Source organism: Poecilia latipinna, unplaced genomic scaffold (assembly GCF_001443285.1).
Source record: "Poecilia latipinna isolate Pla-1442-1.1 unplaced genomic scaffold, P_latipinna-1.0 Scaffold530, whole genome shotgun sequence".
In the NCBI taxonomy this organism is placed as follows: domain Eukaryota; kingdom Metazoa; phylum Chordata; class Actinopteri; order Cyprinodontiformes; family Poeciliidae; genus Poecilia; species Poecilia latipinna.
Genome location: NW_015113146.1, coordinates 270,288 through 285,460, shown reverse-complemented (window position 1 = coordinate 285,460; position 15,173 = coordinate 270,288). Strand labels below are relative to the sequence as shown.

The 15,173-nt window shown below is 38.5% G+C and overlaps 1 long non-coding RNA gene across 1 annotated transcript in view; it reads right to left on the bottom strand.

The window, feature by feature from the left end:
• Positions 1–542: 542 nt before the first annotated feature.
• The window catches only part of LOC106952618 (uncharacterized), a 42,289-nt gene continuing 27,658 nt past the window's right edge, over positions 543–15,173 (bottom strand). Inside the window, exon 2 of the long non-coding RNA XR_001426027.1 lies at positions 543–1,820. This is a non-coding gene — a long non-coding RNA (uncharacterized LOC106952618). The remainder of the gene's footprint in view (positions 1,821–15,173) is intronic.

Here is a 15,173-nt window from a genome sequence, read left to right as displayed (position 1 = left end):
GCAGCCACTAGTGAGAAAAAAATAATAGCCCGGTATAGCAAGGACATCAGTGGAAGAGATTATCTTTAGAAGTTTTTTGTCTTTCATCCTTCTTTTCAACAGCTCAGAGGACACAGATTAAAATGGTGCACTTAAAAGCCAATGGGATGGATTTCAACCAACAGCAGCATCTAAACACAACTGATACCCAGTCAGCACAAATCAGTTATTCTTCACATCTCTAGTGCAAATGGTCCCTTTATTGCTGTAGCCTAGTGCAGACATTCAGAATACAACAGAGGAAGAGAGGAACAAACTTTCACTACAAGATATATTTCTATTAGTTTCCCAAGTAGTGGGAAGACAAATCAGTTCTTTCATGTTTTCAGGGAACCAGGTTCGACCTGGTCCTGGTTAAATGTGAATGTCTTTTGGGGAAAGCCCCAACTCTCGAGTTCAGCAGTCTCTAAAAATGTGGGGAAAAGAAGAGAGGAGTTTGATCTTCTTTCTCTAAAAAATGTTTAACAAAGCCGTAGAGTTAAAATGGGTTTGTTTTTTGGGGGTTTTTTTTTACAACAGTTACACTCTTTAGCATAAGCAAAATCACTCCAACCTCAAAATGTGGTTGGAGTGATTTTGACATAGTCCAATTTTCTTTTCTTTCTTTGCTATGCTTACATTTCAATGTAAGCATAGCAAGCTACATTTCAGCATTTTCTAGTTGACAACCTGTTGAGCCATTCAAGAAATTGCATGTTTTCAACAATTCAACCGTTTTGCTTACAATTTAAAATGTAAGCAAACTATGAAAAACAGATCTGAGCATTCATGTGAGTGAGAGGGTTAGAATAATATGTTCCCAAACAATACCAATCATTCCTGAACCACACAACAAAGGCTCTACCAAAAGACAAGAAAATAATGAAAGAAGAGGTCACTTATTCCTCAAGGGGGGTTGCATTTTGGCAGCCAGATTTCATTTCAGCACTCAAGGCGTTCATTTCATTCCCACAGTGATAAAAGCAGACATTTGACAAATCAAGTAATCCCATAGAAATAGCCGCAGATGCAAGACTGGCTTTAAAACTCTGTGACAAGTTGCATTGGATTGCACTGTGGGAGCCTGTGGGAAGAAAATACACAAGCTAAAGATGTTTAAATGTGAAGCATAGCAGGGAAGCGCGACAGGCGTCACTGTGCAAATGAAAGTGATCTGTTGTGAGGCTATCAGAGTGAGAGTGACAGAGGCAGACACACTGGAGCTCAAACATCCCCACAGCAAACAGATACAATCCGTCAGATAGAGCAGAGTGACAGCAGATCCTCTGATGGACTGAGCAGCATCGATGCACTGGGAGGAAGGAAGGTATAGTAGAGGTATTGCAGAAAAACTGGAACGCCACTGTGATTAAAGTCTGCACACAATGCAAGCTTCCAATATGCCAAAGCTTAACAAGGAAAACAATTCAGAGTACACCCACACTGAAAGTACGTTATTGGTAACAGAAAAAGCTTCTCCCACCCACACAGTGGGCTTTGTACACAAGATCTAAATGCATGATCTGCCTCTTCCTCATGCTGCCCCTTCTTTCTCATATAACATCTCTGTGACTGCACAGACCAGCAAACAGCTAACAGGACAGAAAAGTCACAGTGAGGGAGAAACAGAGATAAGGTATAGAAAGAAACACATGGCTTTGTTGTCAGTTTTCAAAACTTATTCAAACGCTCTTTGATGCAAGAAAAAAATGAAGAACTTACCCAGAAAAGGAGGTTGAAGAAGACCATTCCATAGCGTAGGGCCATCATGCAACCCTCAGCCATCCTGCAGCGCCGCAGTTCTAGAAGGAATATGAAGGAGAGGTCCAGGTAAAACACCACATACTTCTTTCCCTGGGCGTAGCGCCCGTTGGAGTTCTTTGGCCCCTTTGTTGTGTGGAAGCCGAAAGCAAAAGGAGGTCTCTTATATTCAAACTCCCCACTGAATCGGTGAAAACCAGAAGTGAAGGGCGGAGTGTCAGGTTTGCTGTCCAGAGATGGACTGCGTCGGTACGGAGTCTCATCTGTGCTTGAGCGTCTCATTGTGGAAGCACAATTAGTCTTTAAAAAGTCTTAATAGTCACTCTGTGTGCTTCAGCTCTGAGGCAAGTTCACTACAAGGTACTACGACTTACTCCTCCAAGAACAGCGAAATGGATTTTAAGATAATTATGACTCCCCGACAAATCCTAGCAATGCTTGATTAATTATATCATAAATGGGGTCACACGTGATCTAAATTAATCTATTGAAGAAAATGTGTCACCCCAATTGAGTTGCCTTTAATCTTTTAGAGTCACTACATTAGGCACGAGACCTTGCACATTCTGGCGACACCACCTGTGTAATTCATTGTATTTCGGACACCGTCTTGCCATGCACAAGTACAGCTGCACGTCCCGATTTCCCTTAGCATAATCCCTCAAACATAGGTGTCGTGCTCTGGGAGATAAGCCGGTCTGCAGTTTCATCTCATAACGTTTCAATCAGGTGAACGACTGGAGAGCTTAACACATCCCCACCTGCTTGGAGTACCCAAAATTATCCAGAAATGTCCTACCTGGTCTCACAAGAGATTCCAGAGCAGGTGCTCCTGTCCAGCAAGTAATGACACCTATAATACAGCTAAATCAACTTCTTACTCAGCAGCAGATGACACATCTATTTCTGAGAATACAACGCTGCGCTGTGGGTCTTAGGTGCATCTGAGCGTTCAGCATGTGAATGTGGCTGATGATGTGCTTTTGCTGACATGCAAGAAAAAATAACTAAAAAAAAGGCAAGGGGATGAGAGTTAGGGATGTAGTTATGGATTTAAGAGGAAGGTTGGAAAGAGGAATGAAAGGATGAAGGATGCTTGCGATTGGACAGTTCTTTGGCTTCTTGAATTAGTATCCCTGTGGAGTTACTTCCTTGCCTAATTTCCTCCTCACTTCACGCGTCGACCCAAACTTGTCCCTTTTTTGTTTCTGAGAAGTGCCTAGGGGTTTCTCTGCGCCTCGCCACAGCCTGTTCTTCACACCTCTACAAAGTCACCCTCTTCAACTCTCAGTTATTCTATTAACTGTGCACCTCTCTGCGCTCCCCCCTCTGTGCTGACGGTAGATAATTAATTTCCAGACTCTCATCACAGAGACAAAGTGTGTGGTTTCGCCTCCTCTTGTTTCTCCCTTCTCCGCTACAGCTCGTTTCTCCTCTTCTTTAGGTGGGTGAGGAGATCAAGGTGTCCATCAGGGTCATAGCAACGAAGCCACGGAAGAAGTAAGAAGGAGCATTAGGCAGCAAGAAGGGGAACCCTGTTTCCTCAGAGAAGCAAAAGAAAGACTGCAGTGTTTGAGCGGTAGTCCAGAATTGCTCCCAGAAGCTCCCTCCTTCTTTCGCTCTCTCGATATGCCCCCCCCCCCCTTCTTTTCTTCTCTTTCCTCCTTTCTCTCACAAGCTCCGATACTCTCCCCACCACCACACACACAGGCTCAAACACTCCATCCCTCTTCGGTCACTGTCCCCGAAACCTGCCTGTGCGAAAGGCAGGCATTCAAATTCTAGCCACACCCCATGAAACCCAACAACCAATCAATGTCTCGCAGCTCCCATCTTCTCTCCCGAGCATACCACAATCTACCGGATAGCCCTCTGGATGCACAAACGCAGGCGTGCACACACACACAGCCTGGTGTTGTATTAACATGACAGAGCTGAGAAGAAGGCTGCACCCGTGTTAGTCCTTCCTCTTCCTCCTCCTCCTTTTCCTGCTGCCTCTCATTCCACATGCAGAGGTTGTTCCTACTCACAAACCAGACTCATCTCTGTGTATGCATTGTGTCAGGCATGCCCCTCCACCCCTAACAAACCCCTTCAGACCTGGACCTGGGTCACACAATATCTGCGTATCTGCCTCAGCACAGATTTTCACAACACCAACAGCTCACCTGAAGTGTGACTCTATGGATGCATAGAGAACAAGTCTCCCTCCTGCTGACATTCACACAAAAATTACTGCACACTCCCCGCAACGCTGTAGCCATCTGGGTCACTGGCTTTATGAGTCCACAAGCAGATATCAAATCTGCAGAGAGTGCAGACTATATTAATGGCTGCATCAAGTATTTAATGGATCTCTGTTTTGTCTCCTGAGTGTGCTTTCGTCAGACTGTAAAGGCGGCAGCAGTCTAGGATTGTAAATCTGACTTTCTGACTAACGAAAATTGCCGAGAAGAACATGTTGCATTATTGTTGTATTTTTCTAGAAAACTGCAACACATCAGGAAATGTTAAAGTTCAGAAATGTAGAGGGCTTTGCTATCAACAGATGCATTGATATAGGCGATTTATTTTTCATCACTGCAGAGCAAAGGCTGCAAACTGGAGACGGCTAGTATTGCAATACACTTACCATGAAATCTTTTCAGATTTTAGACCAATGAAGAAAATCAAGTCTAGTGGCGATGTTAATTATGAATGTTCAAAGATTATTAGTTAGAGTAATAAGAAATATTTGGTAAGAGAACATAGCGAAGGGCACCATCTGTTTCTACATCTGGCATCATTGATTGTCTAAAGCAACAATTAAAGCTTTTTGGATTTGATAAACCTAATATGCATAATGTCTCAGACTTTTCCAAATGCATCGTTTCCATCTGAAAAGCTTCCAAAACAAGATGATGTACTTTCTGACGAGCTGAGTTGAGTTAGTTTTGGAAAGCAAAACAGCTAAATGAATTAAAATGGGGGTTAAAAAGTTGAGTTTCAAGGAGGGAAAAATTACTAAAAACACCTATATCTCTGATTCATCTATCCAAGAGAGAATAATTAAAAGCCCAGCCTGAAGATCTATTTCAAGGCAACAATAGAAGCCCATGAAAATCACTGTTTGCCTCTATTCCCCTGTGCCAAAAAGTTATAATATCAGCATTTAGTTAGAGATTTTATTATATGCACTGCATTGTTGTAAAATCATAGCTGAGAATAATTTGTGCAAGGTAAACATAATTTCTAACCTGAACTTTGGACCCTTATTGTAAAACCTTTTCTTTCTCAAGTGGTGACGCCTCCTGGGGTCAAAGACCCAAATTCTGTTGTTTCCACGCTTTTCAATCTCATTTCATTTCTTTACTCATGTCTGCCCCACTCAGGGAAAAACATAATAACCACCTCTCTTCCATATCTGCTGGTCTGGGAAACAGTGACTAGACCATGTTAACCTGGAGGGTAATTCTGTAAGGACAAGAAAGACCAAGTTCTTTCATAAGGGAGCATCAAGAGAACAGATTTTGCACAGCAGAGAAACACCCTTTAAATTATAGTAACAAAGAAAGTAATTGCATAACATTAGTATGTAAAAACAGCATGAGATTCAGCTTAAGCTAGTTATTTCATTTAATGCCATTAGTGGTGCTTAACACAGGGCTTTTCCTGCTAACTTACTCTCCATTGTTTGGCCTGACATCAGTCACCCAGATTAACCTTCTCTTTCTTAAGCACCAAGCCTCAACAGAGACTCTAATATCCCTCTCTTTAAAAGATTCATTGTCCTCTTTTCCACATATCCAACACCCACCACACATTCCCACATGCTAGGTCATCCACCATGTAAGCCATGCTGACATTTATGGTGCTTTCATAAGAATTAGTCCAGTACAGTTGGTTCAATTTGCAATCAAAGTTGCAACATTTGTTGCATTTTCAGCTGGTGCACTTCGCTTTCACACTGCACTGTGTCAAAGGAACCGAAACCCTCGCCTGTGATGGCGCTGGAACAAGAACCACTGTAGAAAACAACATGAAAACCTCTGAACAACATATGGGCGCAACTTGCTTTGTCATGGAATGTATAAAAACAGACCAGAGTATGCTTCTTTGGTCCAAATCAGAGTTTGACTGAGGATTCACACCTCCTCAAACGAACTAGACTTTGTAGACCTTTGTAGTGGAATAAAGTGGACCAAATGGGGTTGGTGTGAATGCACCCTTAAAATATCAAGCTAAGCGCATATAATAGGCATCTGTTAGGGAAATCTTTTCTCTAATATTATCTTTAAGGTGATTTCACACTTATCCAGACACACTATCACATACAAATGGATGTTGCACCTGAACACCATTTACCACTACTCCAAGTGGTAAATGGTAGTCCTTGGTGGTCATTAAGTTTAGCACTTTTTCCACATTATTTCTAACTTTAAATACAGTCTTTAAGTTGTCAATGTGAACTGAGAGCCTGAGATAAAATCATCCTCAAGCAACATTGCACAGATTTGCACATACAGGGCAACAAACATTTAAGTTAGAGAAATTATCTTTATTTAATCACAAACTGTCTTTAGACACCTATTATTTACCTATTTACTGATAACTACTTACTAAGTCCACAAAAGCATTAACAGATACAAAATATTTATATTATTTTCATAAACAGATTTTGCGTCTGTTTACCTTGTTAATTAAGAGGAGCTGCTGTTTACAAATCATGTCACATTAATATTACCCCCCACTAAAAATCCCCACAATTCATTAAGTTGAATTAACAGACTGTAAATAAAATGTGTTATGGCTGCACCCATAAATGAGATCTTAGCTTCTCCTCTGTGGGGGGAGATACGAGAACACTGTGGTATTTACATAGTTTTTACAGTCAATGGTTGAATTTAAAGCCTCTTTTATAAAGCAATGGTGAATGTGCCATTGTGTCTTCTGGGCATGATTTTTAATATATGGGATTTACTCAATTTTAAAATGAATAGAAATTATATGATCCAAATAAACAATAAACTAAGTTGCCTGTTCAAACAGGAGATCTTTCTGTCAGATCTTAAACAAATCAAGTAAAACAAAATGAGACCCATGTGTACTTCATTAAGAATATAAAAGATACATTTTATTTTCTTACTAACTGTTGGGTTTCTTTATAATTACAGACGGATGACGTGTTCGCATCATCAAATCATCTGCAGCAGAGTGTGAAGCAGCTGGCATAAGAATCAGCACCTCCAAATCCAAGATCACAATTTTGAGATAGAAAAGGTTACAATGCCCTCTCCAGGTCAGGGGAAAGGTATAGCCCCAACTGAAGGAGCGGAGGTATTTCGCTGTCCTGTTCACTAATGAGGGATAAATGAAGCGGAGGATCGAAAGGCAGAGTGGTGTGGCGTCTGCAGTGATGCAAACGCTGTACCAGTCTGATATGGTGAAGAGAGAGCAGAGTCAAAAGGTCAGTCTGCATTCCAACCTAATCTATGATCATGAGTTCACCGCAACCAAACCACAGATTAGGTGGTAGATAATGGATGTATGGAACAATTGGTGGATGGATGGATGGATGGATGGATGGATGGACGGTTGGTTAATGCTAAACTCCGTTGGGCGTATAAAACACTGATTTGACTTGTCAACTAACCGTTTCATGTCTTCTCTTTGTATTTGGATATAAGTTGCAACTTATATCCAAATACAAAGAGAAGACATCCTTTAAATGCAATTCCCAGATGAACTCCTCTGTTAATACCCTCAACAATTTTCTGTAAAAACACTACTTAAAGTAATTCATTTCTTATTGAGTAATCGAAGATATTTTACTACATTCAGCCATTCACACATTCACACGCATAAGGAGTTGCACTGTTTTTATATATATAGAAATATCTGCTTCCATGATGAATATATTTAAAAATCATGACGTAAACGACAGAATTATGTCATAATTGTGTCAAATGGTGTTATTTCATACACAGAAAGAGGTCTTTTTTCTTATCTCAAGTAAGTTGAGCCTCTAATTGGCACTATTTGCTCTCACTCATGAAATATAAATACTGAGCTGAGTCATGCAGACTCATTAAGTGCTGATAAATCGATTGTTTTTAGCATATTGTGACATCATGAAGGAAAACACCTTCCTGTCATTTGTGGCCCTTCATTAACACAAATCCAACCTCTGCAGAAACAAACATTTTGCACAAGTGCACATCAACACACAATCAAAGTAAATGTGCAGAGGCACCCTGGGGGGGTGGCAGCAGCTTTGAAGTCCTCCGTATTTACAGATACACTGATGGTGAAAAAAAAAAAAGAGTTTGGGTTGCAGCCAGCAAACACAATGCATGATGAAATAACCGTCTGTTGAAACTGAAAAGTTTAAAATGAAATGTGAAATGTTGTAACAGATATAACCATCAAAGCAAAGGGGGGAGGAGGGAGATTCCAATTAAAACCTACACAAAATGACAGTCAGGCGAAAAGATAACATCAGCGCACGCTGAGCGGCTCATGAATGAGAGTAGCTTTTCTCAAGACTGTCAAATTATTTAGAGCTGTTTGCCTGGTTGAATTTTAGCTTATGCAACCACAAAATAATCGTTCCAGTTCACGGTTTTAACATGATGCTATTCTGGGAAAGTTACACTTTTTGACTCTAAAATCCTCTTTTCTCTAAACACAAGGACTTTATAAATCAAGGTTAAATGAAGCAATTAACTAAATGTATTGTTCATTTACACCAAGACAGAGGGAAGGAGTAACTTTGGTTTTGCTCATAAATTGTTTTATAAGTTCTTACCACTTGAGACTCAACCACAACCTCCATTTTTCTCCTCCAATTTCACGTTTTTTGTCTTACAGGCAGACCAAGTCTCTTTGAAGATATTTTTTATCTGCTGCAGATATCCTGTGTCATGTATTAGTAAAGATCTGTCACATGTTGTACATACATATCTTGCAGAAATGCCTTCATCTTTCACATCAGTGATTTAATCTTGACATGAAGTACATCGTCTCCAAGCATTAACCCACGTCTGACTAGAGTAGAATACATTTTTCTACAGGACATTGAAAAAAAATCCTCACAAAAAGCTTGATTTGTTGTCAAGGTTAAGCGTGAAAACAGATCCTTTCATCAAACAGTTAATACACAAACAGCAGTTTAAAAAATGATCGCTACCATCAGCTCTGAAACACCCGCTTGTGACAAATGGCTGGGATTAGCTTTGAGGATATCACTTTCAAAGCGCATATCTGTGTGTGAGGCGGAAGATTAGACAGAGAGAGCATTCTCACAACAGCATCACACCAAGGTTCACCAAGGAATCAGACATGAAGATAAATCACAGCAGCTCCACAGGGAAATAAACGAGCTTCATCGCAAAGTCATAAGGATTTTAAGATTTGTTCGGCTGATGAAATAGAAATTTAAGGACAGTAAAACAAGCTGCAGAGAAATGAAAATGCAGTATTAAAAACTAAATTCAGCTCTCCAAAGAAGACAGGGGAAAAAAAGACTAATGTGAAATATTATGCATATATTAAATAATTTAAAACCCTTGTAGAGAAAATGGTTCATAAAAAGACATGTGTAGTAGAACTATGTAAAATACTGAGGAAACTGATAGTTTCTTGGTGTTCCTAAAGGTTTCAGACATAAATAGAACCTGAATGTGTATGTCAGGTTTTTATCTGCTGCAACTGAAATGTTAAATTTCTCTGTAATCAAGAAAAACAGAATTGACAACCATTTTTCATTATGTCTGACATTGGAAAGTTGGATTGGATTTCCTATTTCATGTCAGTCAGGATTACTGAAATCATCTCTAAACAGTAAATGCATGAATGACAAGAGACATTTTTAAGCAAATTTTGTATTACTTTCCCGAAGCTGGTAGGAAAGTGTCATGACATGGGTTTGAAAAAGAAAAAAAAAAAAAAAAAAAAACACTCATAGGAATCAGCTATAATGCCAAACGCTATGTAACCATATTCCACTTGACAAAACATTCACTGACTTGTAGTCTAATAAAACTAAAACTGAATGATAAGAATTGCAGTTTGCAGGCCTGAGAACACAATACCAACTCTAAAGTTGAAAGTAAGATACCATTGCTAACTATCTAATGCAAACCTGATGACAGTAAAGTAAAAAAGTAAATACAGTTTGCATTTAACACCAGAATAATTTGAGATTTGTTGTTTTAACTTCACAGAATTGTGTAATTAATCCATCAGTCTGGCTGTTTGTTAAGTGGACAATTGTTTTCTGTTGGATTTAATTGAGAATGCTTCAGCTAATTTTCTGCAGCACGCTCACTTGCCATAATCTCTTACCAGACACCACATTTAAAATAACCAAATTATCTATTTAATCCCTGTGTCAGAGCAAAAGGCACAGACATGAGTTTTGATTCAAGATTTAGAGCAGAATATCCCACTGCCTACAAAACATAAATCAGGAATAATATGTAGTGTTCCATATTAACATATAAAAAGCTGCAAAGTTCATGTGTAGATTCAAATGTAAAAGTTACACCAGTATGTGATTTTTTAAAAAAGTGTATACTCCTTAAACTGAAAGCATCAGTCATACAAACACATGCCACAATTCAGTTCACAACAAAGGCGTCTTCATTAGATTTTGCTCAGTTATCATGAGGATGAAACTGAATATTAGACATACACTCACCAGGTGGTCAGAGAGGCATCTTGAAATGAATGCTTATGTCACTCTGTATCAGCCAAGAGAGGCTTATACCTCCAAGCTGCACTCCGGAACAAGTGCAATTAGGCACATCAGTCAGCTGCACCAATGCACTAGATGCCTCCGTCCTGCAATACAATGTGCTTAGCCTCTCTTTTCCTTCTGCGTATTTATTCACAGTTATAATTAGTCCCCAACCAATCACTATTTTCTCATCTCAGAGTAGGATTTCCCAAGGATATACATTCCAACACTGCCTCAAAGCATAACTGTATTATGCCAAAGCTTCATTTGCTATTTTTAATCTGGAACAGATTCAGTGAAGACATTTGGCTGTACACTTTCACATTTCCTTCAGATTGGATTTGGATAGTTGTCAAAATAATACTGGCAATGCAATTAATGGGCTTTTTTTTCTTTTAGAAATTGACAGCTGTGCACAAATCATATTGGACAAGGCTTCATTTGTGCTTGTTAGCTACAAATAACATACATTATTAGCAGTAACATTATGGCCACCCACATGTCACTAAATAGGTGGCCAATTTTTTGACCCTAAAAAGATGTCTCCAGTCAAAATTGAAAAAGAATGAGTAAAATTATAATGGAAATGCTTAATGCTTTTAGTAATCATTTATAAACATGTGGCATATGATCTTTGGGTGTTACTTATCAAGTGTGCCACAGCATAATTAGTCATTGATCTATAGAGAAAAAAAAACGAATCTCTATGATTTGAAAATGAGGTTGAAAATCTACTTTGACTTAATCTCTGACATTCATAATATATTTTTAGTCTGAATGACAGAAAACTTTCTTTTCTGTGGAGAAAATATAAAGGTCTTTGTGATTTAAATTTTAAATCACACAAGACCATGAGCAATGATACTCATGTTAAGCAAGTTTTACACTCTAATTTTCAATGTTTTCTTAAACTTAATGACAACTTGGGTTTCTGCAAATATTTGTGTCTAATTTCTTAAACTCGCTGAGTAACAATGTCTGAAATTTCTACATTTTGAAACATGTGCCCAAATGTAAGGCTGTAGCCGTCTCAGCTTGTTTATTCGATAATCCAATATCTATTATCAGCCATCTCATTAAGACAGCTTATTACTACTGCAGTTTTGTTAACCTTATCGGTCTGCCAACACCTTTCCTTTCTTGTCAGTAAATTTTTATGAAGTCACTGCCAATAGCTGATGTGTTGCAAACATGGGTGTGAGATATACCATGCGAGCTGTGATCACTCTTTCAGAGCTGCAGCTTAAGTTGCTTGTTTGCGAAAGCTGTTGTTAAGCAACCATCTGGATGAAGTAGATAGAAATCATACATGTTTTTACCACATGAATCTGTACAGGTCTTTGTAAGTTAGGTTGAAAGACCATTTGTTGCAAAGTTGCTGCTTTCTTTTTTTTTTTTCCATCTGCTGCTCTCTTTCTCTCTCCATCTGTTTGATTCGCTCCAGCAATCAGTCCACATCAGTCATGAGATGTGCAGGCAGAGCATAGAAATGAGGAATGCTGTACAAGAACTACAAGTTCAGTTTGATAATGGTGTTTATAACCCCAAATGTACTGGATTCAGACCCCTGACATGAAACACACTGTTCATTTAGCTTCTCTATGTTTTGAGACAGCATTCTGGGCACTACAGCTCAAATTATTTCATGTAGTTCCTTTTACAAGCCCCGATGTAGGGTTTATTATATAGCTCTGCACAATTTTATTAAGAGTTAACTACCCAAGAAACAATCAGCATTTGTTTTCAGGCAACCAGCAGGTAAATTACCCATCATCAGTGTTATCAGGGAAGGTGAACTGGGGAAATTGAACTTCAATTATTTATAACAATTCTACAGCTTTCATCACAAACTTATCAGAAAAATAATAATTAGCTTTAAAGTTATTTTCAGCATGTATACACCTGTTTGTGTCCTCAGCTGAAGGTGTAGCACATATGGTACATTGAGAAGTAAATTAAACGTACATGAGTAACTGTACTATATATATTTAAAGAGTACTTGCCAACATGCGATTACAACACAAACCATGTTTAGCAACATATTGGATAAAAACTGTCCTTTTCAGGGACCAAGCATGAAATCTCATGTCTGCCTAGGAAAAAAAATTAAACCCTTTACAGATACAATACCAGATAAATATTGTGATTTTTAGCATCTGTTAAGAAGATCAGCTAATTTCTGAAATGCCAGACTATGAGCCCCTTCAGCAAGTTAGTTTTTGAAGGAAGTCTCATTTCAAATGACATTTCCATGTCAATCAGTTCTTGTAGGTTTTCTGAGAAACCCACAATTATCTCCATCCTGATAATAGAGAGTAAGCTTGGAATTCATCTGTTACAATAAACCACAAGGCCATGCTATTTCAAGTAGAAGGCTTTAAAAATCCAACACTTCACTAACAAACATGTAAAAAGAATCCAAGCAAGTCATAACTGGAGTGTGTCTATAAAAACTGAAGGACACAAAGCTAACATGAACTGTAAAGGCGCTGTGTTATAAACTAACTTCAGAAACTCTGAATAGATTGATGCATAGATAATCTGGCAGTATGTAACTTTTTATTAAAAAATATATATTTTTGGTGGTAGCTTTCTTACACAGGCACAGGTTGGTTGACAGATCTTTGGGTGCCCTGTACATTGCCTGAAAACTATTTCTATATCCAAGTATGCAAACCTAAACTATCAAACATATGGCATAAAAGCAGTATGCTTGGCAGTATGTCCAAGTATCAAGTGCTTAGAGTGACTGCCAAATGTATTAAGGTTCTACATTTTTAAAAAATTTTTTACATGATTTTACAGGGCACACGTCTAAAATCTGAAGTCTTAATTTTGCAACTTAAGTACAACTTGAGTAAGATTCTCAAACTCACCCGTCATCTCTGGACCCATTAATATTTTATAATTGCCTGGACTTGAACACGACTCGTCTTCCCTTGAGGAACTTCTGTTTTGATTTTTAATTGCATTTTGTTAATGGCACTACAATCTGGGGTTCCTGGCTGTCACTCTAAAATTTGTTAACTTAAAAAAAAACAGTCTTGTTTGCTCACATGGTCTTCCATCCTTCTGGAAACAGACAGATCATCACTAAAGTGTGTCAGGATTATTAGAGAGACTGGCTCTTAGTTGACATTTCTATCCCTATTCTTGACAGTGTTGTTGGGTTGAACTGTGAGAAGATCACTCCTGTAGATGAGAAGCAAAATCAAACATGTATTGTATCAGATTGCTGTCGAGACAAAACATAGCTGCAATCACTCACTCGACTTTTCAAATTTCTCAAACATTTGGACAAAATAGTCATATAAGAAAGTAATTTTTGTTGCCCTTTACTTCAATCAATGCCATTTTCCAAAAAAACATTTGCTTTGCTGCAGTGCGTACTCGCACTCACCTGTTGCTATTGCCGATCAAGCATAGCACTTATGGCAGCAAAATTCTTTGTTGCAGTAGAAGGACACTCTTTCATGTCCTGGGGTAAACTGTAATTGAATCTCTCAACTTGAAAAAAAAAAAAATGATGATGTGCAAAATTATTCTTCCAGGTGCAATATTCTTACTCTAGGTTTTCTTATAAGTGAGGACAATCCCAAAGAGTAAAGATAATGATTCATGCTTTTGTTAAAATCCAGAGAACTATTATGATATGAAAGCCCGGCCACAATTAAACAAGAAAAACATATTTGAACTAAAACCTCATATGTAATTAAAGTCTGCACAAAAATCCAAAGCACATTTTTATTTTTTTTTTTACCTCTTCAGAAAATTACTCGCAGTCGAGAGCGGAAGCAGTGGGTTGGATCAAATGAATACATTAAAAGAGGAGATGTGACAACTCACTTCGATGCATGGAGAGCTCCAGGTTAATTGCTAAAACTTGTCACTTTGTGTGTAAATAATGGAAGAAGCATAGTGATTAACACAACCAAGCTGTTAAAAAGATAAACTGTGGATGACTGCTCAATTATTTACACCTCCCATTAGTCCACTCCATTTAATATAATTACCTCTGGATGATGATTGTGGAAAAGCAAACAGACTAATTCTCTGAGTTTATCATGGCATTCTTCTTCACGTTACAGGTTGAACGAAAAATTGCATCCAGATGCTGAATTAATAAAAAAGGGACAAATGCTGCCAACGTGTCTGACAACCTTTCAGACCCAGTATGAAATAACACCGTTTCCAACTGTTCATCTCCACGAAGACATCAAATATTCCTCCAGCACGTGGATACGGCAGCCTCATGACCAAACCTGATCTCTGATTTGCACCTCTGAACAGGCAACTGGAAAACCTGTGCACCTGCAATCATGATGGAGGCATATGGGTTACATCTGCTATTTGCATTTTACTGCAACAGTAATCCCTCCCAGCAGAAAAGATTATTACCCCGCTTGTCGGTCAAATTCTGCTCATGAACAGGCAGATATGATTTGGACATTTATTTATGGTCACAAAGAAGAGAAAATCCATCTGGGTTAAAAGTAGAAGCAAAGCGAGGCTGTAAATATGCCTATCCACTACACAGACACAACTAGGAATTTGACATAAAAAAAAACCTAAGTATTGCAAACATGTAGCAATACGACACAGACACATCAGATATGCACTGTTGTTCAAAAGTGGACATGCTTCTGTACAAATGCATGGTTTCTGTGATGTAAAA